At 50.6% G+C, this 27,934-nt stretch overlaps 1 protein-coding gene across 1 annotated transcript in view; it reads left to right on the forward strand.

Moving 5' to 3' along the window:
• The window catches only part of Megf11 (multiple EGF like domains 11), a 321,029-nt gene that overhangs the window by 127,454 nt on the left and 165,641 nt on the right, over window positions 1-27,934 (forward strand). The gene's annotated exons all lie outside the window — the stretch shown is intronic.

Genomic DNA, 27,934 nt, shown 5'->3' on the forward strand with positions numbered 1-27,934 from the left:
GTATTTATATGTGTATGATGTGTGTATGTATGATGTGTGTATGTGTATTTATACGTGTGTGTATGTGTATTGTGTGTATGTGTGTGTGTATGTGTATGATGTGTGTATGTGTGATGTGTGTGTATGTGTATCTGTGTATGTATGTGTATCTGTGTGTATTGTGACGTGTGTGTATGAGTGATGTGTGTGTATGTGTATCTGTGTATATGTGTATGATGTGTGTATGTGTGATGTGTGTGTATGTGTATTTATACGCGTGTGTGTGTACAAGCAGAGTCTAAGTTTAAGGGTCCTATCTAAAACTCAGAGGGCGAAGCATTCCTGGTGGCTCTGTGGGGCTCCTTGGGGAGTTGTGCCTGCAGCTGACACCAGGAGCAGTGCTGATGCCGCCCCTCTTGGGTCACTAACACCTGGTGCTGAGCTTTGCTGCCTAGAGCCACATCCATCCATCTCCCGGTGTGCCCATCTATCTAGTTGTCACATTGTTTTACATCTTGTAGGCACTGCTGTGTCCTGGGGACATGGAGCAGTGGGAGAGAGGCTTCATATTCTAAGAAGTGCACTTTCAGTGGGTAGGCCAGGGTGTCCCAAGGCAGGCAGTGGGGAAGGAGGCTTCCTAACTGCCTCATTAGGTCTCTGCTGAGTGATCTGGGCTCTCAGATCATTCCAAAGATGTGTTAAAACTGCCAAGGGAGAGTTCTTGAACCCTTGTTGGTGATCGCCAGGTCTTCCTATGTCATTGAGCAAGGGAACTCATGTGAGGTACCCACAGTGCCTGCTGCTGGTCACTCCAGGTCCCCCTGGTGTGAGCACCTTGTGAGATTCTACTCTGGACACTGATTGTTTAGAAGTCATAGGCAGTTAAGGTCATGAGTTCCATATTTGCCCCATCCTTCTTCTGGCCCCACAATCTCTGGGCCCCTCTGCCGTTCTTATCCCACTGCCTCTGATGCCCCCACCGTTCGTCTGTCTGTCCATCTAGCTTGGGAATGAGTTCCCAAGCACAGGGATCAAGTCTTCTGCATGACTTGTCACCAGGGCTGGGCATCTGGTGCTGGCAAGTGTTGGATGAGTGTATAGTGAAACAGGCCCTCCAAATGCTGTGGCTGTCTTAGGGAGACACAGCTCGAAGCCTGGGAAGGAAGGTCCGGGGAACTCAGTTGCTGGGAAAAGATCGTTTAAACACCGGTCTGCAGAGAGCTCAAAGCTGAACAGTGGCTTAGTCAGTTTTAGAGCCATGTGTCTGGATCTCACCAAGGGACCCTGCTGTCCTTGCACGCAGGAGACCTTGGCACTCCTGTCCCCTGCCCAGCGGGCTCTGCCAGGAGAGTTGAGGGCATCAATCTCTGCTCCTTGCTTGTCTCTGTTTTCTCTACCATGGCACTACCTGACTTGAAGATACATATGTCCTTGGGGCTGGTGGCATAGCTCTGGTGGTGGAGTGGTGGTGGCACAGGCCTGTAGTCCATCCAGCTCTTCAGGAGGTGGAGGTAGAGGCAGGAGGATCAGAAGCTTGAGGTCATTTTCAGCTATATAATAAGTATGAGGCTAGCCTGGGGTATGTGAGATCCTATCACGGAAACAAACAGAAAAGCAATAGCATCCCAAACTTAAAATATGTTTCAGAATCTACAGAGGCTGGCAAAGTGCCAGTTCCCTGCACCCCGAGTAGCCTGCCACTGCCCACTCATTCTTGCCTGGCCTCCTCCTTTGGTTTCTGACATCTCTCTACAAACCCCTGGGGCTGCCACCAAGTGCGGATCAGAGTCCTTTACTCAGAAGCCCGTGCCCTACAGCTCACTTCCCTAGGGTTCCTCCCATGGTGCACTGCAGCCTCCTTACCCCATCCAGGTGTCTGAATTGCCCACCGTCTGTTATCTCCTGCCTCCCCAGGCAGGACGCTCTGCAGATGGAAAGAGGTAACTTCTTATGCTGTCTGGCCAGCTGGCCAAGTGCTGCCCTCCCTCTGGGGCTTAGGAGAGTGGCCATTACCAGAGTTTTGCAGTCAATGGACTCATCGGTCCCTAAATCTCCTCTAATGCTTGCTCTTTGATTAAGGGAAGCTGAATGGCTTCAGGGAGAGTTGACAATGACAGCTCAGATCCTCCCTCTGCCTCCTGATGGGCACTTCAGTGTCTTTGAAGAGCTGCCTCTGAAGGGCCTTGATCAGCTGTGTGGTAGGGGTGTGAGGGGATTGGTTTGGGGAGCCATGATAGCCTTTACCATGCTAGCCCACCAACACTGGAGGAGAGCCTGCGGGGGAGGTCCCTTGTGCGGTACACATCCCTCGGTGCCCACCTTGTCTGCACTAGGGAGTAGGGGTGAAAATATGTAACTTCAGATTTGGCAGGCTCACCCATAAATTAAAAGGAGTAGAGACTAGGAAGTGCCCTGGAGTAAGGGGCGGGTGACCCCCAAATTACCAGATTCTGAGGAAAAGGTAGCAGCTACTTTGAACCAGACTGAAGTACAGTAACTTCTCATAACTGCTAACCCAGGAGTATTGTAATATTCTAACAACCCACCCCGTTCTACATGACAAGTCCTAGCCTGAACCTGAGTCCCCGGAACACTTGGATCCCTGGGGATGTCTGGACCTCTGAGGATGGGCAGCCTCCTCCGGGTCTGGCTGTGTGTGTCTATGTGCAGGGAGGAACAGGAGTCTGTCTAGCTAGAGGGGCTTCTGCAGGCAAGCTGACCCAGACGGCTTCCTACCGCCTGTGTGACTTTGGGCAAGTCATCTAACTTCTCTGAGCCTCTACTTACTTAGCCGTCAAACCAGGTCCTGATGGTGCTTTCCTGGTGTGTGCGGCTTGAAGAGAGTTCATGGGATGCCTGGCATGTGGTACCCGAGGGATGCACTGGGGATGGGGCCTGGCACGGGGTAAGTGGTACCCAGATTAGTCTTTATTGTCATAGGCAAACATGGCAAGCATATGTCCCTGGGTGTGGGGGTTCTCGGGACACAGGTATGGGTGTGTTCTGGGCATGATTTGCTGACTGTGTGTACAGTGTCTGCCCATGGGAACGCTCATGTTGGAGTGCTACCTGCATACTTGTGGGCTTTGAGCCCATGTTTACTGCTTCCTAGATTGCACTGAGAGTCACCTTCCCCATTGTCCTTTCCCACTCAACTTCTTCCTCCCTTTTGCAAGCCATTGGCACTTCTGAATCACCACCAAGGGAGCCAGAATGACTTCCTTTGCTCCTGCCGGAGGGGGAAGAGAAGCCAAAAACCCCATCCATCTCATTCCCAGGATGAAGATAGCCTTGGTACCAAGGACAGAAGTCCCCTTCCTCCTGGCCAGACCCAAAAAAAAAAAAAAAAAAAAACAAAACAAAAAAAAAAACAAAACCTTTCCCTCTGGTCACCTTTCCCCTATATCCAACTGGAAAGAGGGGGCTGCCTAGATGTGGCCCCAACTTCAATTTGGTCTTAGAGCTGACTTGGTAAAGCACTTCCTGCATAAGCATGAGGACCTAAGTTCAAATCCCCAGCACTCTAGTTTAAAAAACAAAACAAAACAAAACAAAACAAAACAAAAACAAAAAACAAAAAACCCGAGTCCAAGTGTAATTCGAGCCTTGAGGAGAATCCAAGGGGGGTTGCAGGCTAGCCCATCTAGCTGAATCAGTAAGCTCTGAGTTGGACAAGAGACCCTGTCTCAAAAACTAAGGTGGAGGAGCTAGTGAGATGGCTCAGCAGATAAAGGTGCTCATGGCCAAGCTGGATGGCCTAAGTGCTATCCTCCACAGGTACCCACCTAGGGGAGCAAACATGCCCACAAGTTAACCTTTGACCTCTACCCTTGTGACATCATCTTCATACCCACCAACACGTACAAAAATTTAAAATGTAATAAAAAAAATAATAAGGTGAAGAACAGTTAGGGAATGTGGAGAGAGAGAGAGAGAGAGAGAGAGAGAGAGAGAGAGAGAGAGAGAGAGAACACGAGCGAGCGAGCGCGCATGCAGCCTCCTCTTGTTGACTTGGCCAGGTGGAGGGACCTGGGCCTTGGTCTGTTTATTCACAAACTCCCGTCCACCAAACAAACTGCAGAGGCCTGATAGTAAATCAGTAGCCCCGTGATTTACAGGGTCCTGTTTGTTTGCTCGGCTAAGCTTTTGGCAAGGTAAACGCAGAAGCTGCAGAAATCTCTTTGAAGCAGCCGCAGGGCTCAAACGCCCTTCAGTCCTCCATAAAGGATTCACAAAATTATATGGACTTGATTAGTATCTCTCTTACATAAAACCACTTCAATGCCTGCTTTGGGCTTGAGAATAAAGTCACTGGTGGAGCCCTTTGTTGCTCTGGCCCACGGGCACCTGGTAATTGAAGATTTCCCTTTAAAAGCGTGTCAGATGGAAAGAGCTTCTAATTTACTAAGTGGAGGAGCCTTTGTCAGGGAGGCGAGGGCTTTGTTCTGCCCGTCCCTTTTAATCTTGTTTTTGCACAATGGACTTCCAGAGAGCACTTCGAGTGGATGGAGGATGGATGAGGATGCGGACCGGATGGATGCTGGGGCGCAAGCTAGGGCAGGACCAGGGCTGTGCAGAGAAAGCAGTGGACCTTGGTTTCTCTCCATCTGCCTCTCCGTCATCTGTTGGCAGCTCTTTCCTTTCTGAACTTTCTCTTCTCTGGACTCCAAAACTATGTGGCAGGTGTAGGCCCTGGGGCAAACTCCATTAATTTTATGGAAGAGCCACTCCGACCCCCCTCCCCACTTAGTTCTAATCAGAGCACTGCTCCTCCTTTAAAACCACATTGCCTCTGTGCATGGAAGCCCAGAAGCCAGACCTGGGTTCAGGCTACATTCCCTACTGGTTCCCAGGTTCAAATCTCTTCTGCTCTAAAGCAAATGCTATCTGATGCTTGGCAGGGTGGGTTTGTTCAAAGGGACACCCACAGATGTCATTGAACGCCATTAGTCATCAGTTCTCCCCTTAGCTGACTTTGGACCCCAAGGACAAGGAGGGCTCTGTATTCTCCCGAGCTGCCCCCCTTCTGTTGGAGGAGGCATGGTTTCGGTCCTGGCCTGACTGATGAGTAGAACTCTCAATAAGACCTCGGTGCACTCCTGATGAACAGATGCAGGGTTCTGTCCCTTTGAGGCTTTGCCTTCCGGTGTGTAATGTCAAAAGACCAGTTGGTTTGCAGGGTCTGTTACTTGTGATTGAAAGTGTGGCCTTCGAATGTTGGAGTCGGTGGGCTAAGTTAACAGGAGAGCCAAGATCACTGGACCGTTGAGAATGGAAAGTATGCTAGCCCTACTCAAGGGGATAATGAAGGGGAAGGAAATAGGTGCAGCGCTCCTTGGAAAAGCCATGTAGCACACAGCAGGGTACATAGCCCGGCTCTGTGGCCACAGCATCACGGGCCTCCCCAGGGCTAGTCACTGCTTCCTGCATCTGCAACAGCTGCTACAGGTCTTCGTGGACTCACAAAAATCTGCTCCATTTCAGGGGAAACTTGACTTCTATCTTTGAGGGACAGAGCCCTGGCAGTGACTTTGAAGGACATTTGTTGCCACAAACACAGGAGTGAGGAAGGAAATCCCCACGCTCGTCTCAGGCCTCTCAAAATTACTGCCCAGGGCTGGGATGCAACCAGGAGGGTAGAGTCTAGCAAACACAGTCTAGCTTGGCATGAACTGAACACTGTGACTCACGCCTGTACTCAACACTTAGGAGGTGGGGGCAAGATCTGAAACTCAAAGTCATCTACAGCAACGTAGCAAGTTTTGGACTAGCCTGGGCTCTGTGAGACTTTGTCTCAAACAGTGACAGAAAGTATAGAGTGACCCGATAACATCTACACACAAGATTCGCAAAAGCTCCTTGGAGGAGGAGCAAATGACCCGTCCCACAACTTACACTGGAAGGTGCCAAGTACCTCAGTGTCAGTGTCTGAAAGACCAGGAGTGAACTTCAGGTGTGAAGGGGTGTCCCTCTCCCCTTGCCTCCAGTCCCCTTGTCAGTAGCGCTCGTGATCCGGGTGGTACAGTACCACATCACATCACTTCTTATTGCCACTGGGTGGGAGCCTGGGCTGGGAACCCTGCTTGGTAGCTGCTCTGTGTCAATCTCAGCTGTGTGAGAAGCTGAGCGTGCTCCCACCTAGCCAGGCTTGCAAACAAGGGAAAACATTGCTGAGGTTTGTGAGATTCTACACCTGTCCCCCATGAGACCGTGCCGAAGCTTTGGCGAATGGAATGCCAGTTCGGACATTGGGAGACGTAGGGTTGCAAGGGGGGGCAAAAGTCCTTGCTTGATTTCCTAAAGGAACGGCTGGAAAGGATTGCAAAGAAGCATCACCAGGCTCAGTGTCTCAGGGATGTTGGGAGCAGAGAGCCCATGCTGTGACCAGTGCAGCCCATGCTGTGACCAGTGCAGCCCATGCTGTGACCAGTTAAGCCTGGTCCCAGCTTCGGGGCCTCGTCAAGGTCTTAGGGTTCAGCCCGCAGGGGTCTTGGAAAGAAACGATCATCCTGATCCCAGAGTGTGGAACTGAGGACCCTATCCATGTGGGAAAGGTCTGCTCACTCTCCCGGAGGAGGAGTCTGTGACCCTTGGGCGCAGCTGGTCTTGCCTGTAACCGCTAATCATTTAATCAGTTGATCAACTCAAAGGATGTAAGGTGGATGTAAGGTTTTCCTGGCTCCATGTGGGAAGAAAGATGCCTGTCGTTGATGGCAAGTGGCCTTAAAGGAGTTCTGGGGTGTGTCCGGGGTTCCGTCTTGGATCCTGTGACGGTGGAAGAAAGCTAAGCAGGTATATGTACCTCACCACTGTGCAGACATTGATGGAGCTTTAAAAAGTGGCCTCTGGGGTGCGGACAGCCACTTGGGGTGCAGCAGCTCAGCCGGAGGTCTTAATTACCTGCTCAGAATGAGAGACAGATCTGAGATGTGCAGAGCTGCGTGTACAAAGTGTTTTATTTCCCGGGGCGGGTGCAGAGCAAGGAGAGCCATATGGCCCAGTGGTTGAACAGCTGTCTCTGGAGAAGGAGCAATTGGGAGCTCCCACCATCTGGGCAAATTACAAGACTCTGGATTCTTCCCCGTGTGTTGCAGCAGTCAAGTGGGTCTGTGATGGAGAGAGATGGACGTACCCTGTGTGCGCTCACCTGGGCAGCTGCCCATCCTTCCCTGGGCTGCCTCCCGAGCCTCTCGGAGCTTATCTCCGAGGTCACCTGCAGCAAATGCCCTTCTGGCTTCACCCCACTGCCTCTGCCCAACGGGGAAGCCTTCTGCTTTCTCTAGAAAACATAAATGTCATTCCTTTAACCCAGCCCCCTCTCGCCTCTTTGGCAGGCTGCAGAGTCTACTTGAAGAGTGCTTAGTGGTTTGAGGCCGTTATATTTTCTCTGCTCTATGATCCGTGTTAGGTTAAAAGGGCCAGGGCGGCTTTTCCTTCCCATGGAAGATAACTCAACCTGGACAGGCTCCCTGTGGGAGAATTAAAGGTGATGAGGGACTTCTGCTTGGCTGCAACTGTTAATATCCTTCCCCCAAAGCGGCCCTCTTGGCCCCCTCCTCCCAGCTGGCTGCAGTGACGCATTTATTCCTGCGTGTTCTCATTCCAGTTCTAACTCTCTTCCTTTGGTCTTCGGAGGCCGTGCTGAGCAAGGGTACCCACCCAAGGCAGCAAGAGGAAAGTCACATGGAGGGACGTGGTGTGCTACCGTGGGTGGCTTTTTTCATTTCTTAGAGAGGCGCTTGGGGCTAGGGACGTAGCTCAGTTGGTGGCGTGCTTGCCTAGCATGCAGAGTCTTGGGGTTTGTCTCCAGCAACACATAAATCCGGGCATGGTGGCACACGCCGATAACCTCAGCAGTGGAGATGTGGGGTCAGGAGGTGCAGAAGTTCAAGGGCATCTCTGACTGTGTATCAAGTTCAAGGCCAGCTGGGCTAAAGACTGTGTTTCAGAAAAAGATAACAGAGTTAGAAGGAGTTGCCAATCATTTTAGCATCTGCCAGAGAGAGGCTATAAGGAAGCCATGCAGCTTGTTCCTATACAGCTTGTCCTAAAATAGGTGGTGGGTGGATGAGGGGACCATCCATTCAGCCCCAGGAGCAGCAAGACCAATTTTGTCTTTAGTGGGTCCAAGATATAGAGCAGCCATTTTAGCCCCTGACCCTTTTGCATTGGTGACAAGGAGGTGTGGCCTCTTAGCAGTATAGCTGAGATGGCCTGGCTTCCCCACAGCTGCCCTTCACAGACTTTACTCTTCCTTGTATGGAGGCCATTTGAAAGTTGTCCCTCATGCCTACCAAAGGGGGGATGGGAAAGGACGCTGAATCAGCTGATGTTATTTAGAAGCTCAGGGGACTTGGTTCTATTTTCCAAGATGGCCACCTCTCTCCATGTGTATTTGTAGCTAGATGGGGCCTTCTTCCACACCATCTGTACCTTCATCCTCTGTGTAAAGGCTCCTGTATAGGAGAGGGCTCTTGAGAGACAGCTCTTGGGGTGTGGTAGCAGTTCAAGTACCCCAGGCTGAGTTTGTGGGTGGTGTGAGGTTGTGCAAGGCTGTACGAGGCTGGTGACAGAAGAGAGAATGGCAGAGGACAGTGGGCAGCAGGAAACCACACGTGAAGGGAGAGGCGTGGTCTTCCGACTCCTGCAAAGTTGTATCAGCAGAACCAAAACCAAAGACAAATGGGGTAGCTGAGGTCTCCCGGTCCCACGCATATGCATCTGGGCAGCAAATCAGAATGTGAGCTGGGTCCTGATCCTTCTCTGCTCCCCAGCTCAAGGAATCCCATGTTCTCAGAGCGAGGCTGGGCTCTGGGTCATTATTTACACTCCTGAGAGACAAGCTCGGCCACATGGAGGGCTGCAAGTCTAGTTTGATTCAGGCAGAAAATGGCAGTCCTTTGATTTCTGTTCTTGTGCAGAGCAAGACCAATGGAATCATCACTCCTTGGAGGCTCACTGGGTGGGGGAGGGTCACCCACAAACAGCCTGGCTTCAGAGGTGACTGTCCAGGCCCAGTTTGGTTCCACTGCATGACAGAGATCTCACTGCCTCCTAAGGAGCAAGTGCAGGAAGGTTTTCAGGAGAAACATATTTACTTTGTTCTCAGAACAAGTCTGTGTCTTCCATGTAATATATCTTCAGGTGATCTTTGCGCGCGCGCGCGCACGTGTATGTGTGTGTGTGTGTGTGTGTGTGTGTGTGTGTGTGTGTGCGTGCATGTGTGTAAGTGGTGTGTGTATGTCTGTCTGTCTGGTGTGCATGTGCACGTGTGTGCATGTGTGGAAGCCTGAGGTTGATGTCAGATGTCTTTCTTGACTCCCCTCTACCTTACTTACTGAGTCAGGATCTCTCACTGAACCTGGAGCCTGTTGATTCTTCTAGTCTAGATAATCAGCTTCCCCCAGAGATTCCTCTCTCGGCCTCTCAAGTATCATAGGCAGGCCACCTGTCTACTTACATGTGGGTGCTGGGGTTCTGAATATCTTTCCTCAAACTTGTGTGACAAGCATTCCCAAGCCCCACCCTTCAGATATTTAAAGAACCCCCTCTCTTTTCCCTGCCAAAACATTTTCTTTTTCCAGGCTAAAATATCATTTATTGACTTAACAATTGATTTTCAAGTACCTCTTGTGCACTAGGCTCTGGGCTAAGTGCTGGAGAGACAGAAATTCACGAAGCAGGCATGTTCTTTCATCCAGCGAGCTCATGAGCCAGCATGACATCATTCCCAGGCACCCCCTGTCCCTCCCCTTGAATAGAAGAAGGGCTTCAGGTCTAGCTTGATCACAGCAGAAATGCCAGCCCCGCTATGAACCCCACACTTCTACTCATGCCTGCATGATGCTGGGGAAACCACTGAACCTCCTTGGAGATCCTCTGCAGGATGATTGTTGCCTAGTTACCTCTCGGGGTAGTATGTGGGGTCCAGCAGGATTGGATTTTCCCTTTGCTGCACTACACATGAGGTGCTGCACTTGATTCTAGGAATAGAAAGCAGGAAAAGAAAAGTGTCTATTGGCTGGTGTCCTGACTCTCATAATTACACCCATCATCCATTCAGCAAGTATACTTAACAGATAACACACACACACTCTCTCTCTCTCTCTTTCTCTCTCCTTCTCTCTGTTTCTCTCTGCCTCTGTCTCTCTGTCTCTGTCTCTCTGTGTCTCTGTCTCTCTCTCTTCCTGTCTGTCTGTCAAGGCTCAGAAGAATCAAATTCAAGGCCTTGTATATGCTAGGCAAGCACTCTACCATAAAGTTGCACTTAGCCTCCACTTGCTTTTATTCTGACAGGATATATTGAGTAACTGCTGCGTCTTGGGTCTAGACCTTATGGATGGATAAGCAAAATGCACTTTCTACCCCATGAATCTGGCTGCCCATTGAGAGACTTCCAGAAGTGATCACAAATGGTGTTTTTGATTGGTCCCATGCAAGAAAAGGACCTGGCATTATGCAAGACAATCATGAGTTCCCCCTCAGATGGGACTATGAGGGAGTAAGGGAAGGGCTATGAAGCTGGATTCTTAAGAGTTCACCTGGGGAGCAGAACTGAATGAGAGAAGGTTCTGATGTGGGCAGAGGTTCTGTGTACTAAGAAACTAGAAGATGGGAACTGGGGAGCAGTTGGCAAAGTACTTGCCTTGAAAGTACAAGAACCCAAGTTTGATCCTCAGAACCTGTGATGGTTTGAATAATAATGGCTCCCATAGGCTCCCATAGTTCCACCAGGAAGTGGAACTGTTTAAGAAGGATTAGGGGGTGTGACTTCGTTGACGTATGTCACTGGGCGTGGGCTTTGAGGTTTCAAAGGCCCATACCAGGCCCAGTATCTCTCTCTCTCTCCCTCTGCCTACAAACCAGGATGTAGCTCTTAGCTACTGTTCCAGTGTCATGCATTCCACCATACCGATAATGGACTGACCCTCTGAAACTGTAAGCAAATCCCCAGTTAATGCTTTGAGTTATCACAGTCATCGTGTTTCTTCTCAGAAGTAGAAGTGACTAAGAACACATGTGTTTAGAAAAAAAAAAAAAGCCCAGTGTGGCGGTGCACACTTGTAACACCAGTGCTGGGGAGAAAGAGAGAAGCAGACCCCTGGGGCTCACCTGTCAGTCAACCTAGTTTGGTGAGTTTCAGATCAATAAAACCCTGTGCTCCCCCTAGAGGACGGAATAAGACCTAGCGTTGTCATCTGATAGTGAGTGCAAGTGCAAACTCATGCATACACATGCACACACATGCACACAAATCCCTGGGAGATTTTAGGGACCAGTGTAGGTGGGTTGGATGAGGTGAGGTAGGGCAGTTCCCATGGAGTTTCCACTACAATAGAACCCATGGTCTTGGCATTCGCAGCGGAATCAACAGAGGCACAGGCAAGGTCTGGAAACAGGGGCTATGAACGCTTCACTGATCCAGTCAGTGACAGGAGCTCTGAGACTGCTGGGGCAGAGAACCACCACTTACCTTGGGGATCAGCCCTTCCCTGTGTGGAATAGGATTCAATGGTAGATAATACTACCTACCTAATATCTAACTCCCTCTGAAGATAATGGATCTCTAAGGTAGACTGGCTTCTTCTTCTGAGCTGGGATTCCTACCTGACTACTCCTAGAGGCTCCTGTGAGCTGCGAGTCAAGAGAGAGCAGAGATGGGAAGTCAGGGAGCTCACGGTTGAGAGGCGCCTTTGCAGATCCTAGTGTGAAGAAGGATAGCTGATGAGACCCACACTCTTCCCCTCCTCCCTCTGTGATCTTCTCTCCACCCGCTGTGTTCAGCGTAGCCTTTTCCTGCAAGGCATTGCCAGCTGCTGGCTTTTACGTGCGTAGGGAGAAGCACCCACAGCGAGTGAGTCATTCTAGGAATTAGCGAATTTCCAAATTCCTAAGTGGTCAAAACAAAATTTGAGCACTGCCTCCCAAGCCTCCAACAGCACTTTAAGACTCACTGTATTTGGTGTGTGTGTGTGCATGCTTATGTGCATGAGTGCATGCCTGTTCACATGTGTTGGGCGCACATATGTTTACATATGTATATGGAGCCCCAAAATTCAAGAGTGAAGTTGTGTGTCTTCCTTAACTGCTCCCCATTCTTTGCAGGGTCTCTCACTGAACACGGAACTGGCCAATTTCAAGCAGTCTAGCTAGCTAGCTTGTTCTAGGAATGCCCTGTCCCTGCCTCCCAAGTGCTGCTGGGACTATAGGCAGGTGCCGTGCCTGCCTGTCTTTTATGTGGCTCCTGGGAATCCAAATTCCAGTGTTCGTGTTTTTACAGCAAGTGACTTATCCACTGGGCCATCTCCCCAGCCCCCATGCTTGACCATTTCTGTAAAGACACCCTTGTGTGTACCAGTGGCAAGCAGTGAGTCACCGCTCTCATTCTGGCTTCTGGGAAGCCAAGAGTATCCAAGGCCACTCAGGCAGATCACTGGGGAATGTGGAGAAGGGCTCTGGGCACTGGGTGTCTCCCAGAGTATGAAAGGACGGAGCTAAGGGATGAGGCCTGATCTCTGACTTCCAGGACTCTTGGGCTCCATGGTGAGCCCTGAGATGCACTTGGGGCAGCATACTGCTTCTGTCGCCCTGGAGAAATATTCTGTTGAGTGCTTGTAAGAGTGCTCTTGGGGCAGAGGGTGGCAGAGGCAACATTATTTATGTGTTTAAAGGGTTGAATTGGGAGTCACCTTTCCTTTATTGTTTGATCCCCTGGGAGAAAATGAGTCCTGTCTTTTTCAGGCTTTCTGGCTCACGACAGTGGTGTTCTCCCCTGCCAGATGCTCTCTGAGTGCAAAGCCTGCAAGGTCAGGCTTCGGTCCTCAGTCATCACAGCCGCCTGCTATGGCTTTGTGTCACCTTCCTCATCAACTAGCCAGCATATGCCCGGCATCCGCTCTGCATGGTCTGCGGGTCAGAAGGAGCAGCAGACAGGGGTCTTTGTCCTCTGGTGGCAGAATGTTGTCTAGATGTCAGATGACCCCCCCCGCCCCAATATGCGGGTGATGACTGGTGACAACCTGCTGTGAGTGGCATCCATGAGGACACTGCAGATGTTGTGGGCAGAGAGAGAAGTTGCCAGAGGTGGTGCCTTTGTGACTTTGAGACTAGTGTCCTTATCTGTAAAGTGGGGATAACCGATCTGGTTTGCCTGTTTAAGGGGGCGGGAGCAACGAAGGAAGAGACAAACATAGGTCTTAGAAGTCAGAGAGTGGGCAAGGGGTGTGGCTCAGGCTGTAGACGCTTACCTACTGCATGGAGCTTGGTTTAGTCCCCATCACTGCACAGGCAGGGCCTGGTGGCATGGGCTTGTAATCCCAGCACTTGAGGAAAAAGTGGAGGATTATAAACTCAAGGTCATCCTCAACTTCATAGCAAATTCAAGATTAACATGGGGGATGGGTGACCCTGTCTCATAAGAGAGGGAGGGAGGGAGGGAGCCTGCACTACATTGTACTCTGCCTCAAACAAACAAACAAGCAAATCACCCCAAGACTTAGAAATTAGAAAGGGCACCCGATGACTACTATCTAACTACTCTAAAAATAAAGTCTGAAGTCTGTTTGTCCTTCTTCAGTCTGTCCATCCTTCCCTCTTGTCCCTCTACCTTGCATCTCTTTTTGTTTCTTCCTTTCTTCACACATCTTCAGGATCTCTTCCCTGTGTAAATCCTGTGGCTATTACAGATCAGAGAGGGACTGAGGAGAGAAGACAGGGAAGGAGGAAGGAGGCAGGCGTCTCACAGGATCACTTTGAGAAAGTTGGGGTGAGCGAGAGTGAGGCTCGAGGCTCGAGGCTCGTGTTTGAGTCAGTCAGTGCCCTGCTCATTGTGACGCAGATGGAAAGGTCATCCTGAGAGCGAGTGACGCTCCATGTTATTGGGTGTTGGGTGAAACCTTCGGGATATGAACGTTGCCAACCTTCCCTGCTCCCTTACCCTCCCTCAGGCACTGTGGAGCCCCTGGAGAACCCGCTGCCGTCCAGGTCTCGGTGTAATGGAGACCTGGTCCCTGTAGGGAGGTGACTTCTGGGGTCCCCACTTAGCAGCAGGCAGAGGTCACTGTCTTGCCCACAGACAGAGGTAAATATTTCCCCAAACTTTCCAGCTTAGGGTGCTGTGTGGTGGGTCGCACACTGTCGCTGGGACTGGCTAGTGGATGCCGATGGATTCCTCCAGCAGAGGCTCCTCTGGGCAGCCACAGACTCTCTGGAGACTCTCCTGTCTTCCAGTTTCAGTAGCCTTTGTTTTCTACACGTGTAACATGTCCTCCTGGCTCAGGATGCAGAAGCAGGATCAGCTGCAGAAGCAGGTGGACACTCACAAGCCGCTCTCCTGGAGGAGTTACTGGCTGTGTGGTCTCTGCAGAAATGTCTGAGGTGTGTTTAAGGACATGTATACCCTTGCCCCGTAATTTCTCACAGAGGATACCGTTCTGATCTTTGCCACTCTGGCCCAGCTTCCTAGACTTTACTGTACTGATGCCCTAGTATGTGACTGTATTTTCCTACTGTGGTGTGCGTGTACGTGCATGCAGGTGTGCGTGCATGTGTGTGTGCTGATTTTGTCTTTTTCTTGAGGGTGGTTGGTTAGTTGTGCCCAGGCTCCTGCTATTGTCACCAGTGCTCGTGCACATGACCTTGCATCCTGTCATGTGCTCAAGCTAAGCTTCCCGCCCCACCCAAAGACACAGGGTAAACTGAGTATGTGGGAGAGGGTCCCTAATCTTTCACCCCAGCTGTTTCTCTACCCAGCTTCCACAAACCTACTCTGGCACTTTATGCTGACCCATTCTCTCCCTTTCCCCATTTGTCTTGCAAGCTTAGGTCTGTCAGAGAGTCCACAGTGGGGAGAGCCTTTCCATCTCTGCGTCAACATGCAGCCCTCAGTCGCTACTGTCATTACTACTTGTGCTAGTAGACGTTAAGTATTATTTTAAATAATGCTTAAATAATCCATTTGCAGGCAGAGGCCTCTGACTCATAGGCTGGGGCAGCAAAAGGAGGTCAGGGCACAGAAGAATCTTTTTAGTAAATCTCATAGGAATGAGATTTAAAACCAGCAGGACCCTGGGCTGCTTGCTGGGGAAAATGCGATGGGTACTGAGTTCCTAAACCCTTGGTGGCCTTTGCACCAGATGGGGTGATGGCCTCAGAGCAGGCTCAGAAAAAGACTACTGTCAAAGGGAGGATGGTTCTGTAGGGTGGGTGCCATGCATCCTAACCATACCAGTCTGTCAAGAGCCTCCTTCAGATCCAGAGAGAAGACTCCGGAAGGATGGTCAGAGGGACCTGGAGCCAGAGGCAGGGAAGAGCAAGCTTGGCAGCACTGCAGGCAAACTCTGAGAAGGCAGATTTCAGTGCAGTGAAGCGTAGAGCTTTCTAGTAATCAGAGCTGTCCAGAGTATCAGGGACAATGTGGATTCATTCCATCAAATATCCAACAGCTGTTTACAAAGCTGCTCAGTGCTCGTGCTGTGCTGTACCCCAGGATGTGTCAGTGAGAGTAAAAGAGTATCATTCTTCCGGTCAAGAGCCAAGCAGTGTCATGTGACTCATGCCATGTGATCAGGAGGGGTTGAGAAGGTGCTAGAATGCACCACAGGACCACCTACCCTACCAAGGCGATCCAGGGACTGCTTCCTAAAGTGGGTGACATTGGAGGTAAGACCTCCATCAGTCATGTTCAGAAGGGATGCTAGTTGGCGCAAAGGCCTGGAGCTGGAAAGAACCATTTTCCCTTGAGGATATGGTTGCAGCTGATTGAGGCTGGGACAAAGCAACTGTTTGCTGCTGACAGAAAGGGGATGGACTCTGGCACTTGGTATAGGCAAGGAGCTACAGATGTTCATGGTTAATGATGTAGACGTGGGGTCATTACCTGGCTCTCTCCGGGAAGATACTATGCTTCTGAGTGTCTTCAGAAGTCTCTGAGCTCAGCATGTCTATATTTTTCCTTGTATGTATGTATGTATGTATGTATGTATGTATGTATGTATGTATATATGTATGTACTTTTGTGTGCTTTCATATGTGTTCACACGTGTGTGGGTATGTGTGGAGGCCAGAGGTCAACCTCAGTTGTTTCCACCTCAATCTGTTTCCACTGTATTTTTCGGGCATCTCTCACTGAACTCAGGATTCACCTAGGCTGGCTTGGCTAGTGAGTCCCAGGGATCCGCCCATCTCTGCCTCCTTTCATAGATCTATGTCTATGTTAAAGACCTACATCTCTATACCTGTTTTTTTACATAGGTGCTGAGAATCGAACTCAGGTCCTCATGCTTGCCCAGCAGGCACTTTACTGACTGAGACAGCTCCTAGGCCCTGAGCTCAGCAAATCTGAGGGTTAAACTCATGCCACCTCTTCTAAAGCTAGTGTCGTGTCTTAGCTGGGATTTCTGAGCCCTTGCCAGTGCCTCCTCAGCCAAACTGTGTAGGTTTTATTTTGTTTTGTCCTACAACCCTTGGGTTGTTTTACAGATAGGCCGCAGGGGCTTTGTAACGCTGGTCATTTTAGTTGCTCAGGGTTATAAAGCCTGCCAGGGAGACGCGTGGGGACTCCCACCCAAGTCGTCCAACTGACAGCTGCATGCTGGCCCACTGTCATCTGCCTGGGACCTGTCTGATGGAACACAGGGCGCACAGAAACTGCACACTGGTTCATCTATCCATCCTCCATCACCACCTCTCTGGGGACCCTGTCACTCAAACCACGAGACCAGCTCCTTTGAGAAAGGCTAAGTTTTAAGAGAGAAACGGAACTTTTTTTTATTTAAAAAAAAAAATCAGTGTTGAAAAAGAAAACGAAGAAGGGAAAACACTTGACAAGCCTCATGCTTTGCTCGCCTTGTAGGTGGCGAGGATCAATTTCCTAAAGAAAAAAAAATCAATCAGTTGGAATGTGTCTTTTTGGAGAAAGTCTGGCATCTGTCAAATGGGGGAAAAAAGACCTAGAAAAAACTCTCCTTGGGTCCTGTGCTGGGGGTTGCTGACTCAGGCCGTATGTTCCGATGCCATTAACAAGTTGAAAGCTGTTGCCCCTTGCAGGGACACAGGGTGGGGGTTGGAGCAGCTCAACTGTGAAAATCCTCTACAAATCTGGGAAGGCTGGGCTGCCGGGAGCCGAGCCTGGGCCTTCTGCACCCACGGAGGTTGCCGACTGCCATGCCACGGCTTTTATCAGGCCGGGTGGTTGGCAGGCTTGCTGTATGCAGGAACCTGATAGCAGCGCTCTGACAGGTGGCAATTTTAATTGGTAAACCGTTTCTCTCTGTTAAGCCATGTTTGAGGCAAGTCAGGCTAATATCTTGGGGTGATTGGTAGAGATGTGAGGGAGGTCCCCTGATGCGGGTGGGGTGTATGGGGTGCTATCATCTGGTGTTTGAGGATAGATGGCTCCCCAGGGCTCTAGAAAGGGACAGAGGCTTGCCCTCCCCCACTGGGTTTGGCTGTGACAAGACAGTCTGTGCCAGCTGCGGTCCCTGGCATTTTTTCTAAGAAGCATTTTCCAGGGCTCGGATGTAGCTAAGTTGGTAGAGCGCTTGCCTAGCATTCTGGAGGCCCTGGATCTCATCCATCCTCAGCACCACAAGGATGGAATCGGTGGCATAGCACCCTGGAGGCAAAGGTAGGAGGGTCAGAGTTCAAAATCTTCTTCTGCAACACAGTAAGTGGAGGCCAGCCTGGACTATTTGAGACTTTGTCTCAAAAACAAACTAATAAACAAACAGAAAGACAGACACATAAGCAAAACAAACAAACAAAAACCCTTTGCCCTCCCGCCATGGACTTGGGGTTTAAGCATAGCCAGGTGGTTTAGCTGAGTTCAGCATTCACCCTCAAGCGGATTGCTGTGGCCCACACAGGAGAGAGTAGGCCATGGATGGGGAAGGGCAGGGGTCCAGTTGGTGTTAACCATGCTTCTCCCTTGCCTGGCTCCACGCTGGAACACTGAGATATTGAACAGAGGCCTCTTTCTAGCTTTTGTGGAGTTGATGTGAGCTCTGTAAGTAGAATGGAGAAATGGGTGCTGTGGCCTATGGGGCCAGCCACGTGCTAGATAGCAGGGAGGGGACCTGGCCCAGCTTGGGGCAGGGTCGGATTGTGTAGTCATGAGGGACTTCCTGGAGGAGGTGGTATTAAAGTGAACATGCCGGGTAGACACATTTACACACACTCCCTATTCGCCAGTACAACTCTGAGCCCCCCCCCCCCATGAGAGACAGATTTTGGCAGCTGGGTCGTGTCCTTCTTGTATTCTGTTCTCTGAGGGTGGGAAGAGAAAGGTTCTGTACACACTGTTCCTATTGGTGGATTGCTATTCACCAGTGTGCTGACCCAGACTGTGGCTTCCTCCAACCTGCACCCGTAAGCATAGCTCTCCGAGGTAATGTTGTCTATCCCTCCTTGTGTCTACTAACAAGAAACTCTTCCTGGCCCTCACTTGGGTTTTTGGATCATTTTCTGAGCTGAAAGTGCCACTTTCAGCTGGGACTATGATGTCCCAGGTCCTCTTCCCAGTCCTGAGGAGAGGATAGCAAGATGAGGAGAGGGCAGAGCTGTAAGCTCCGGCTGTAAGCTCTTCAGGTTTCTTCAGTAATGCTCCTGGGTTGCAGATAAGGCAGGGGAGGAAGCTGGGCAGCTAATGAGCGGAGAGGAACCCAGAGACAAATACCTAACACTACACAACCACAGCCAACCAGGGAACCACAACAAAGAGGGTGAGGGTTCTGCATCCCGCTCAGACGGTGGCAGGTGAGGCGGGATAAAGTGGAAACTTTCTAAAGTGTAAAGTCAGTTATGTCAAAGGACATTTAGCTGAAGCAGACACAGGAGAAAGGATGTTCTGCTAAAGCAAGCAGGTGAAAGGAAGCACGATGAAGGATTCTCCACTAACAACGCACATGTATTGGTTCACCTTACAGTGCCTCACAGAGCTCTGTTTATGACTCCACAGAGAGAAACTCACCAAAAATCTTCTGGTGGTGTTCTGGTGGTTTCTTGCTTCTTCTGAGGACTTGGGCCAACTGGCAGAGTGATGTCAGCTGATACAGATTCTCGTGGAGCTTTGCTAAGACAGACTCAGGTGGTGAGGCAAGAAGTCACGTGATGCTTGGAGAAAGTATGAATAGGACCCAGTGGACAATGGCGGCAGACTTGCACAGCTAGCTTTGCGATGCTTCGTGGTCTCTGTCTTTGCTGATCTTCACTTTGGCGACTTGGCTGAGCGGCTGTTTCTGCTAGGTCGTGCCACTGCAGCTGACTGGTGTTTGCTGACTGGCACTACTGAACCATTATTAAAAGTAGATTTTGAAAAAAAATTAAAGACTGTAGGGTGGAACTTTCAGCCCCAGATCTCCGCATCAGGAGGGGTTTGTGCCCTTCAGACCCTTCCAGCACTTCAGGGAAGCTGCTACCTCCCTAAACTTAACTGTTCATCTCCCGGAGTCAAACATGGCCACCGCCACCCAAAGCCAAGTCTAGATGTGCTGACAAGAAGATCCAGCCCACTTGGCTCTCCTTGGCTGAAGAGGGAACTCAGGGATAGCGATCACAAGGGACTGGGTGAAACTCACCTACAGATTGTTTCAGAAGTCCCCTGAAGATGCCTATGTCCCCCTCCACAGACATACATACATGTCATATAGGGGTGTGTGACCTTGGCAATGGCAGAATCGTTCATGCTAAGCAGGTCACCTCAGAATTGGTACTTAGGCCCACTTGGATGGAGGTCATTTTGTTTCTAAGCAGAATCCAATGACAACCTGGTCTGTGGCTCCTGCCAGGAATGCTAATGTTGGGTTGATCAATGTGCCTTGGGGCACAGGGGAAAGAGGGGTCATGGGAAGCTCCAGAAGCCATAGGCCATGGAATCCTGAGGCCACTCTGTGTCTGGACCCTCAGGCTTTTCTAACCCTCATGAGGGCTGGGGCCAGGGAGCATGGAAGTTGTCTTTATTTGTTTGACCTTTTCATGCGAGGGAATTTTATAGTTTCATTAACTACTTAGACCATTTGCGAGCAGCCAGGCAAAATATATTGCCATGAGCACCTTGGGGACTCGTGGGTCGTCTCGGTGGAATGCTAATAGAATGGAGAATTGATTCAAGGGGCTCTCCACCATGAGGGCCAGCCAGTGGTCAGGAAGGGCCAGTATTGTCTCCAGAGCTTGTCCCTTGAGGAGACCCCAAGTCGGCCTTGAGTATTTGCTTGGCACCAAGCTCTCTTCCCAGTTGCCTGTGTGAGTTCCTTCTTCCCCAAAGGCTGCCACTCCAGCTGCTGTCTGCACCTCAGACAATGTCTGCACATTGTCCCCACACCCAGCGGCATTTTGTATGTGTGTACACACATATTTGTATATGTTCAGCTCCCTCTCTCTTCCTTCTCCTGTCTCTCTTCCCCCATACACTTAGTGGAGTGTGTGTGTGTGTGTGTGTGTGTGTGTGTGTGTGTGTGTGTACACATGTGTATACACATGCATGTATGTGTGGAGACCATAGGACAACTTTGAATGTTGTTCTTCTAGCATTGTCTCCCTTTTCTGACACATAGTCTCTCAGTGGCCTGGAGCTCACCGATAGGCGATGCTGGCCGGCCAGTGGTCTGAGGGATCTGCCTCCCTAGCACTGGGATTATATATATGCGCCATCACACCTGCCCGCACTTACACATGTTCTCAGGCGCAAACTCAGGTCCTCTACTAAGGTATCTCTCACGCCCCTCAAGCTTCGTTTGAATTGTCTCCCCACAAACCAAAGGCTGCTGCACTAGAGCCCCACACACCCAGAGCTAGAGTGGTGGTGGGCCATCCCCCAACCCCTCCATTTTATATTTCATACGGGGGGGGGAGGTCTGGAGGAGCCCCAGCTAAGTTCTTATAACAAGTCAGCACCAGGTCTGGCACGGCTGCTTGTTCTTCCCACCTGAGGCCCAGGTGGGGAGGCGGCATATGGACAAGAGAAGCCGATTAGCATTAGGCATGTGCGGGCTCCGACCTTGGCATGGCTCTGGACCAGACAGGCTTCCAGTAAGAGACAGAGCGTTTAACGAAGAGGATCACTGGGGAGAGTTTAATGGTAACGTGGTTGTTTTTATAGAGGCCAAGAGAGGGCTGCAGAAGTAGCTCTGTCCGTAGGGTGCTTGCCTGCTGTATGTAGCATCCTGGGTTCTCTCCCCAGCACTGCATAAACTGGGTGTGATGGGGTGCACTGTAATCCCAGCACTTGAGAGGGAGATGCAGAAGAATAACGAATTCATGGCAGTTCTCTGCCGCACAGTGAGTGTGAGGTCAGCCTGAGTACCTGAAGCTTCGTCTTAGAGGAACAAACATAGGCAGGGAGTGGAGATCGTCTACTCATATAAGAAATGGCATCACATCTATCCGAGGCCCACTGCCACCCCTCAGGCCTGAGGGCTCCCCAAGACCTTAGACCCATGGTGCAAACCCTCTTCCTGTCTCTTGCTGGTTGTTCACACAGGCTGGATCCAGAGGCTAGAGGATGAGGAGGCCTGGGACACTGTCCATGGAGGTCATCCCTAGGCACAGGGAAGGGGAGGAGGGCAGGACGGGGTGGAGACATTCCCAAGGGGTCAACACTGGCTTGTAGTCCTGATTTGCAGGGGAGGGGCTTGTGTCACTGACAGACCGTGATACAGATACAGGTAGGGGAGGGGTGGTTGAGACAAAAATGTCTAAAAAGGCTGGAGGAGGAACAAAAGGATGAGGAATGGGAACCCAATGCTTCTCTTCCTAGCCAGATGTGCAGGTTATCTGGACTTCTCAAGGGCATTTCCCACTTGGCAGAGGACCAGAACCTAAGATTTGGGCAGGGTATGCAGAGAGGAAGGGCTGCTTGCACAAATTCATTTCCTGTCACACTCATGCCACGTGAACAAGGCATTGATCACAGCACAGGTCTTCAGTGACTCTTCCGTGTTACCCGTCCCTGGTCCCAGGAGAGAAGGGTGGGACTGGATAGAGTATTAGATCAGCATAGTGGGTGCTGCAAATTCTGCTGCCTGGCTGGGTCTCGCTTGTTCCTGTGGGTGGACCAAAGCTAGACTGACTTTCTTTCAGATTTTCTATGTCTTTTGGGTTTGTTTTATTGTCTGGTCATACTGGGGAGTAGTTCATGATAGAACAGAGGAAGAGGAAGAAGCCTTTAACCGTCCATAGCCACTTCCTCCCATCAGGACCCCCCAGCAGCAGGGGCCATTCCCACATACAATGCTTGGGATTCGGTGTTCTGGGCTCAACTGACCATGTGTCTTTAAAGAACTTCTCCACACTGCCCTTACTGTTCAAGGGCACGTATGGAGATGTGGAAATTAATGGATATGCCTGTGTGCCAATAAAACTTTATTTACAAAAACATGCATCGGTTCAGCCAGCACCATTTGCAGAGGAAGGAAAGAAAGAAGCTCAGTGCCCAGCTCTAGGAAAGGGAAGCAAGAGGGACTAGAGTAGGTGTCTAGGCATCACCTGAGGCAGGGATGGGCAGGCAGACAGCTGGTGTGGTCCTTCACAGAGTCTGCCTTCAGACTTTGTAGGATGTAGTCCTGATTTAAAGTTGAAGACACAGGGCTGAGGAGGATAAAAGGCTTGGTGTCTCTGGCATGGGTGCAGTTGTCCCCTCTCTCCTTCTCTATAGCCCACACCACTGTCTTTTCTAGCCACCTGGCTTGGGGGTTAGTCCATTGTGAACTAAGAGACAACTTAGAGACTGGATGGCTTCTCTGTGAGCTTGTTCTGAGGCAGAACTCCCTGTACATGCTACACTGAACTCTGCTAGGCCGGAAGGGTGTGGACGCACAGACACTGGGCATCCACTTTGTGGGGGCTTACCAAAACTGAGGGAAACAGTCTATATTCCCTGGAGACCTCAGAGGGGATCTCCCAGAGGTTAGCATCTGAAAAAATTATGATAGTGAACTTCCCAAAGCATGCTGGGTAGGCCTCTGGTTGAGTTTTGCCTTAGTTTGGGTAGTGTTGCTTTGATGAAACACCATGACCAAAAACAACTTGGGGAGGAAAGCATTTATTTGGCCTAAATTTCCACATCATTACTCATCAAAGGAAGCCAGGATAGGAACTCAAGTGGGTCTGGAACCTGGAGGCAGGAGCTGGTACAGAGACCATGGAGGAGTGCTGCTTACTGGCTTGCTCCCCATGGCTTGCTCAGCCTGATTTCTTATAGAACCCAGTGGTGCCAGCCCAGGGATGGCCCCACCCACAGTGGTCTGGGCCCTTTTCTATCAATCATTAATTAAGAAAATGCCCTACAGGTTTGCCTACAGCCTGATTTTATAGAGACATTTTCTTAATTGAGGTTCCCTTCTCTCTGATGACTTGGGCTTGTATCAAATTGACATAAAACTATGGAGCACAAGATGAAGATACTTTGTGGAATCTCTAGTGCCAGCATATAGAAGGTAATCAGAAAATGGAAGCACACAGGAAATGGCAATGTGGTGGCAGCTGTCACCTGACTTAGACATCAAGTCCAGATCCCATAGTATATACCCCACAGGTATATGTGAAGATCCTGTGTGTAAAATGACTGTCTCTCTGTCTCTGTCTCTGTCTCTGTCTCTCTCTGTCTCTGTCTCTCTCTCTCTCTCTCTCTCTCTCTGTGCGAGAGAGAGAGAGAATGTTGTGGGAATATGAAGAGGTCAACAGTTCTTGCTTTTAGACACTTACTGTTTGTGGGGTGTTCATCTAAGTGTTTACTTCTGTATTACAGTCATTTACTCAGTGGGGTGGGGTGGGGAAGGGCGTGCACGTGCTGCAGTGCATTTGCAGAGATCAGAGATCCATTTACAGGAGTTGGTTCTCTTCTTCCCCCATGTGGGTTCTAGGGATTGAACTTACATCAGGTTTTTGCTCTTATCCGCTGAGCCATCTTGCCAGCCCCAAAGCATTTCATTTTATCTTTTCAACAGCTATGAGGTGGGTACGACTGTTCAAGGCATGGAAGGGGGTCATTTGCTTATAGTAGTGGTGGAGTAATGGTAGTTGGTAAATCTGCTAACAGACCCCTGCAGACCACTTATCATGGACCACAATAAAGGATGGGAGTGAGGGTAACTCCGTGTGTGTGTGTGTGTGTGTGTGTGTGTGTGTGTGTGTGTGTGTGTGTATACGTGCTATCCCCTGGAACTGCTCTTTACCTTGATCCTCACAGCCCGTGAGGTGTAGCTTGTCACCATCCCCCACTCAATGGAGAGAGGGTTGGCACAGGTGGAGGTGAGCAGAGCCACTGAATAGCTCCTGCAGGGCAAGCCTCTGTGTCCTGGATGCCATGTTCTAACTCGCCAGCCTGCTTCTTAGCAGCAGTGTTCCCAGCATGCCAGGAGGTTGGCAGACGCTAGAAACAAGATTGGCTGGGAGGGCAATGAGGAGGGGCTGAGGGAGAAGTTCAGATTTCATACTAGGGCTAGAGAGTGGGGGTGCTGCCCATTCCCCTTGACTCGAGGCTGGTCTCGAGTGTGCACTGTGGTCCCTGCACACGAGCATGGACATGCAGTGGAAAGAGAGACTTGACTAAAGCCTCCTGGAAAGCTGCAGGAGCCAGACAGAGGGAGTCAGGGATGGCAGGGTCCTAACCCAGTCCCTCCAGACGGTCAGCTGTATGGCATCAGGAGTCAAAAAAGGAACCTGTTACTTCAGGGACAGGCGCTGTGTCAGTCCCAGGCATCTGTGGAGGGGCTGCTTATCATTGGCTCATTTGAGGTTCTGGGGTTGGAGTGAGGCTGCCCAGTCCCAAGCCCAGACCCACACCCACACCCATAGCCACACCCATACCCAGCCTTAGACTCAGACCCAGACCCACACCCATACACATTCCCACACCAAGCCTTAGACCCAGACCCACACACACACCCACACCCAGGGGGTCGTGTCATCTTAACGACACTAACCTTCAGGTGACTCCCCTCCTCTCTTTCCCCAGGTGTTCAAACAGTAGCCCAAATGCCAGATCTAGCAATCCCAGCCCCAGCTGTTTGTCATCAATATTTCAGGATTCAAACATCTGTCTAAACAACACCTATGAAATATGAATAGGTTGAGGTTTTAACAAGCAGACAGTGTGGGCACAGCAGCAGGACAATGAGGAAGGGGGGGACAGTGAGGACTTGAGGAAACTTAGGGAGCCCGGCCACACCCTGCAAGTCGGTCTGGGTCATGGGAGTGACTGCTCTGCATGTGTTGGTTGGACACCAATGTTCTGAACACGGCTAAGCTAGGGGTTGTGGCTGCAGTATGCACGGTGGTGCTTGACAACCTGTACTCAGGGTCTCCCGGGCCCTGGAGGGGGCCAGGAGAGAAAGCAGTGCTCAGAATAACCAAAGGCCATTCCTGCTGCTCAAGGAGAGGACACAGGGGTTAGGCAAGTGTCCAGGTCTCTGGGATCTGAAGAGACGGATGGCAGATGGGAAACTGACTGAACCCTTGCTCTTCCCTCTTCCCCCTTTCCAGGGGTCAAAGCCCCCCTCCTTGCAGGTGCTTAGGTCTAGAAACTGGCTCTGGCCTATCTCCCACTCTCACTGACCTCCCCCCACCTCCCCGCCCCCGCCTGTGCTGTGTCTTGGTCCTTATGTTCCTGCTCCTTAGCCAGGATAGGGAGATGCTGAGTCTGAGTAAAACAAGAGCTCACAGTCTAAGCACACTCTCCACCCTTTAATGGCCTCCATCTCCAGGAAGCTCACCCTGCATTCCTGATTGTCTGGCAGGCCATACATACCTGAGATAATGGGTCCTAGAGCTCGGTTTCTCTGTGCATGCAATGAAGGGGCTGAGTATGACATTCTCTTTTCCTGAGGTGTCTTCTATACCAGACATCCCGCAGGTTTAGAATTTATAAAAGACTCCTACTACCTCGGCATAGACCCCAGGGTCAACGTTTAGGCTTTCTGTACTCAGGGAAGCAAATAGCTGGTGTTGTCCTTACTAAACTGACAAGCTGTGACCTAAGCAGGTCTAACTGTACATCTCACAGGGTCCTCAGCCTACAGGTACAGTGACAGAGGAGAGAGAGCAGCAAGGTCAGCATTGGGAGCTGGCAGGTTCCCAGGGGCTGGCATGAGATGGGGAGGAAGAGATGGGCACCTGCTTTCCTGTGTGTTTCAGGGACATAGATCCATTTGAACCCATGTAGAAAGGGTTGGCATAGCAGTTGGCTAGGGTCTTGGTAGTACCCATTGAGCAAGTCTCTGTGGCTCTACGGGAAGTTGGTCCCAAGATCCAGAATCAGCCTGATTCCCTAGTCAGGGAGCTGGGGGAGCCATCCGTAGGGATCTCCAGCCCTGGGGCTGTGCATATCCTTAGCACAAACCAGGGCGCTCCTCCAAAGCCACTTGTTTAGATTGTGTAGGGGCTGACTGACCTCTGACCTGGTGTCTCCGTGCTTGGGGACCTAGACAGAGCTAAGGCAGAACCTATAGGAGAAGTAGCTCCAGGGCCAGCATCTGAATGAAGGGAGGGCTAAAAGACCCCATACCCAATCACAACGGGCCCATTGTCACACCAGAAAGCATATAGGCCAGGCAGGTGGGTCAGTGGTAGCCACCCTAGACTCACCCTAGGAGGCTACCTGCTCCTCAGCCCAGGCCAGAAGCAGACAGCAAGATGGATTCTCACTGCTTTGAGAGTAAAAGCCCTTTATCTCAAACCCACCCGGGAGATTGACAGGGTTGATGATAGCTGCTGATTTCCCGAGCTTGCAAAATTAGTGGGGGTAGCTCGTGGGGGTTTTCTGTAATTCTTGGCTGATGGATTAGGTGGTGGGGCAGATCTCTTGAGGAGCAAAGGGTGACCTTGGAAAATGTGGATTCTATCGAAAGGAGAGAGCAATAATCTCGCTTCCTCACACAGGCTGTCAATAAGCCTCCTCGGTGCCAGTGCGGTGGACGGAAACTTTGCTCACTGCCTAGCCTAGCGGCTCCCGGGCTGTAGCATTTGACTGCGTGATAAGAAATTACCAGGCACTTTCTAATTACAATTATCATCATCGTGGATGTCTCTCTTAATTACTTTCTTATAATTAGCTGTTGCCTTTCCCCCTCAGCATTTGTATACTTTGCAGATTTGCTGACATTTGAGAACCCCAAAATAGGGATGTTTGAGGAGGGGGGCAGGAAGGTGGGGGCACAGTGCCTGCTCTTGCCAGGCAGCCTGCTACATGAGGGCTTTACTGGGGAGGATCTGGAGCCAGCCAAAGGTGGAGGGGGCAGGTTTGCTGAGCGGATGTGGCGGGAGTTTGGGAGTGTGACCAGGGGCTCTAGCACTGCCCAGGCTCCACAAACCAAACACTGAAGTTTTTGTATTTTTACATTTATTTTGCCTTTAATCATGTGTATATATGTCTGTCTATATGAGTATATGTCGTATGTATGTGAATGCCAGTGGAAACTGGAGTCACAAAGTGGTTGTGAGTTGCCAGATGTGGATGCTAAGAATTGAACTCAAGTCCTCTGGAAGAGCAGCCAGTGCTCTTAACCACTGAGCCATCTTTCCAGCCCCACCCCCTACCATTCTACCACCATGTTTCTTTTTCCCTTTTTCTTTTTCTTCTGTCTCTGTCTCTCTGTCTCCCTTTGTCTCTGTCTGCCTCTCAAACTCTTTGGGACAGGGTTTCTCTATGTAGCCTAGGCTGGCCTCAAACTCATCTTGTTCCTCTCACCTTAAACTCCTGAGTCCTGGCTCGCCGGTGCGTGCCACCAGAGCTAGCCTGAAGGAGACTGTGCTTTATATAAGTCGTGTAGTCCACCACCAGCCTCCAACTTGCTGTGCAGCTGAGGCTCACCCTAAGATCTTGATCTTCCTTCTTCCACCTCCTGAGTGCTGGGATTAGGTGTGTGATACCAAGCATGGTTTATGAGGTGCCGGGGATTCTCTGTCAACTGAGCCACATCTCCAGCCCCGGAAGGAGATATTACCAAAAAGCCAAGGCTGCACT

The sequence above is a fragment of the Rattus rattus genome, chromosome 8 (genome assembly GCF_011064425.1).
Source record: "Rattus rattus isolate New Zealand chromosome 8, Rrattus_CSIRO_v1, whole genome shotgun sequence".
Taxonomy (NCBI): domain Eukaryota; kingdom Metazoa; phylum Chordata; class Mammalia; order Rodentia; family Muridae; genus Rattus; species Rattus rattus.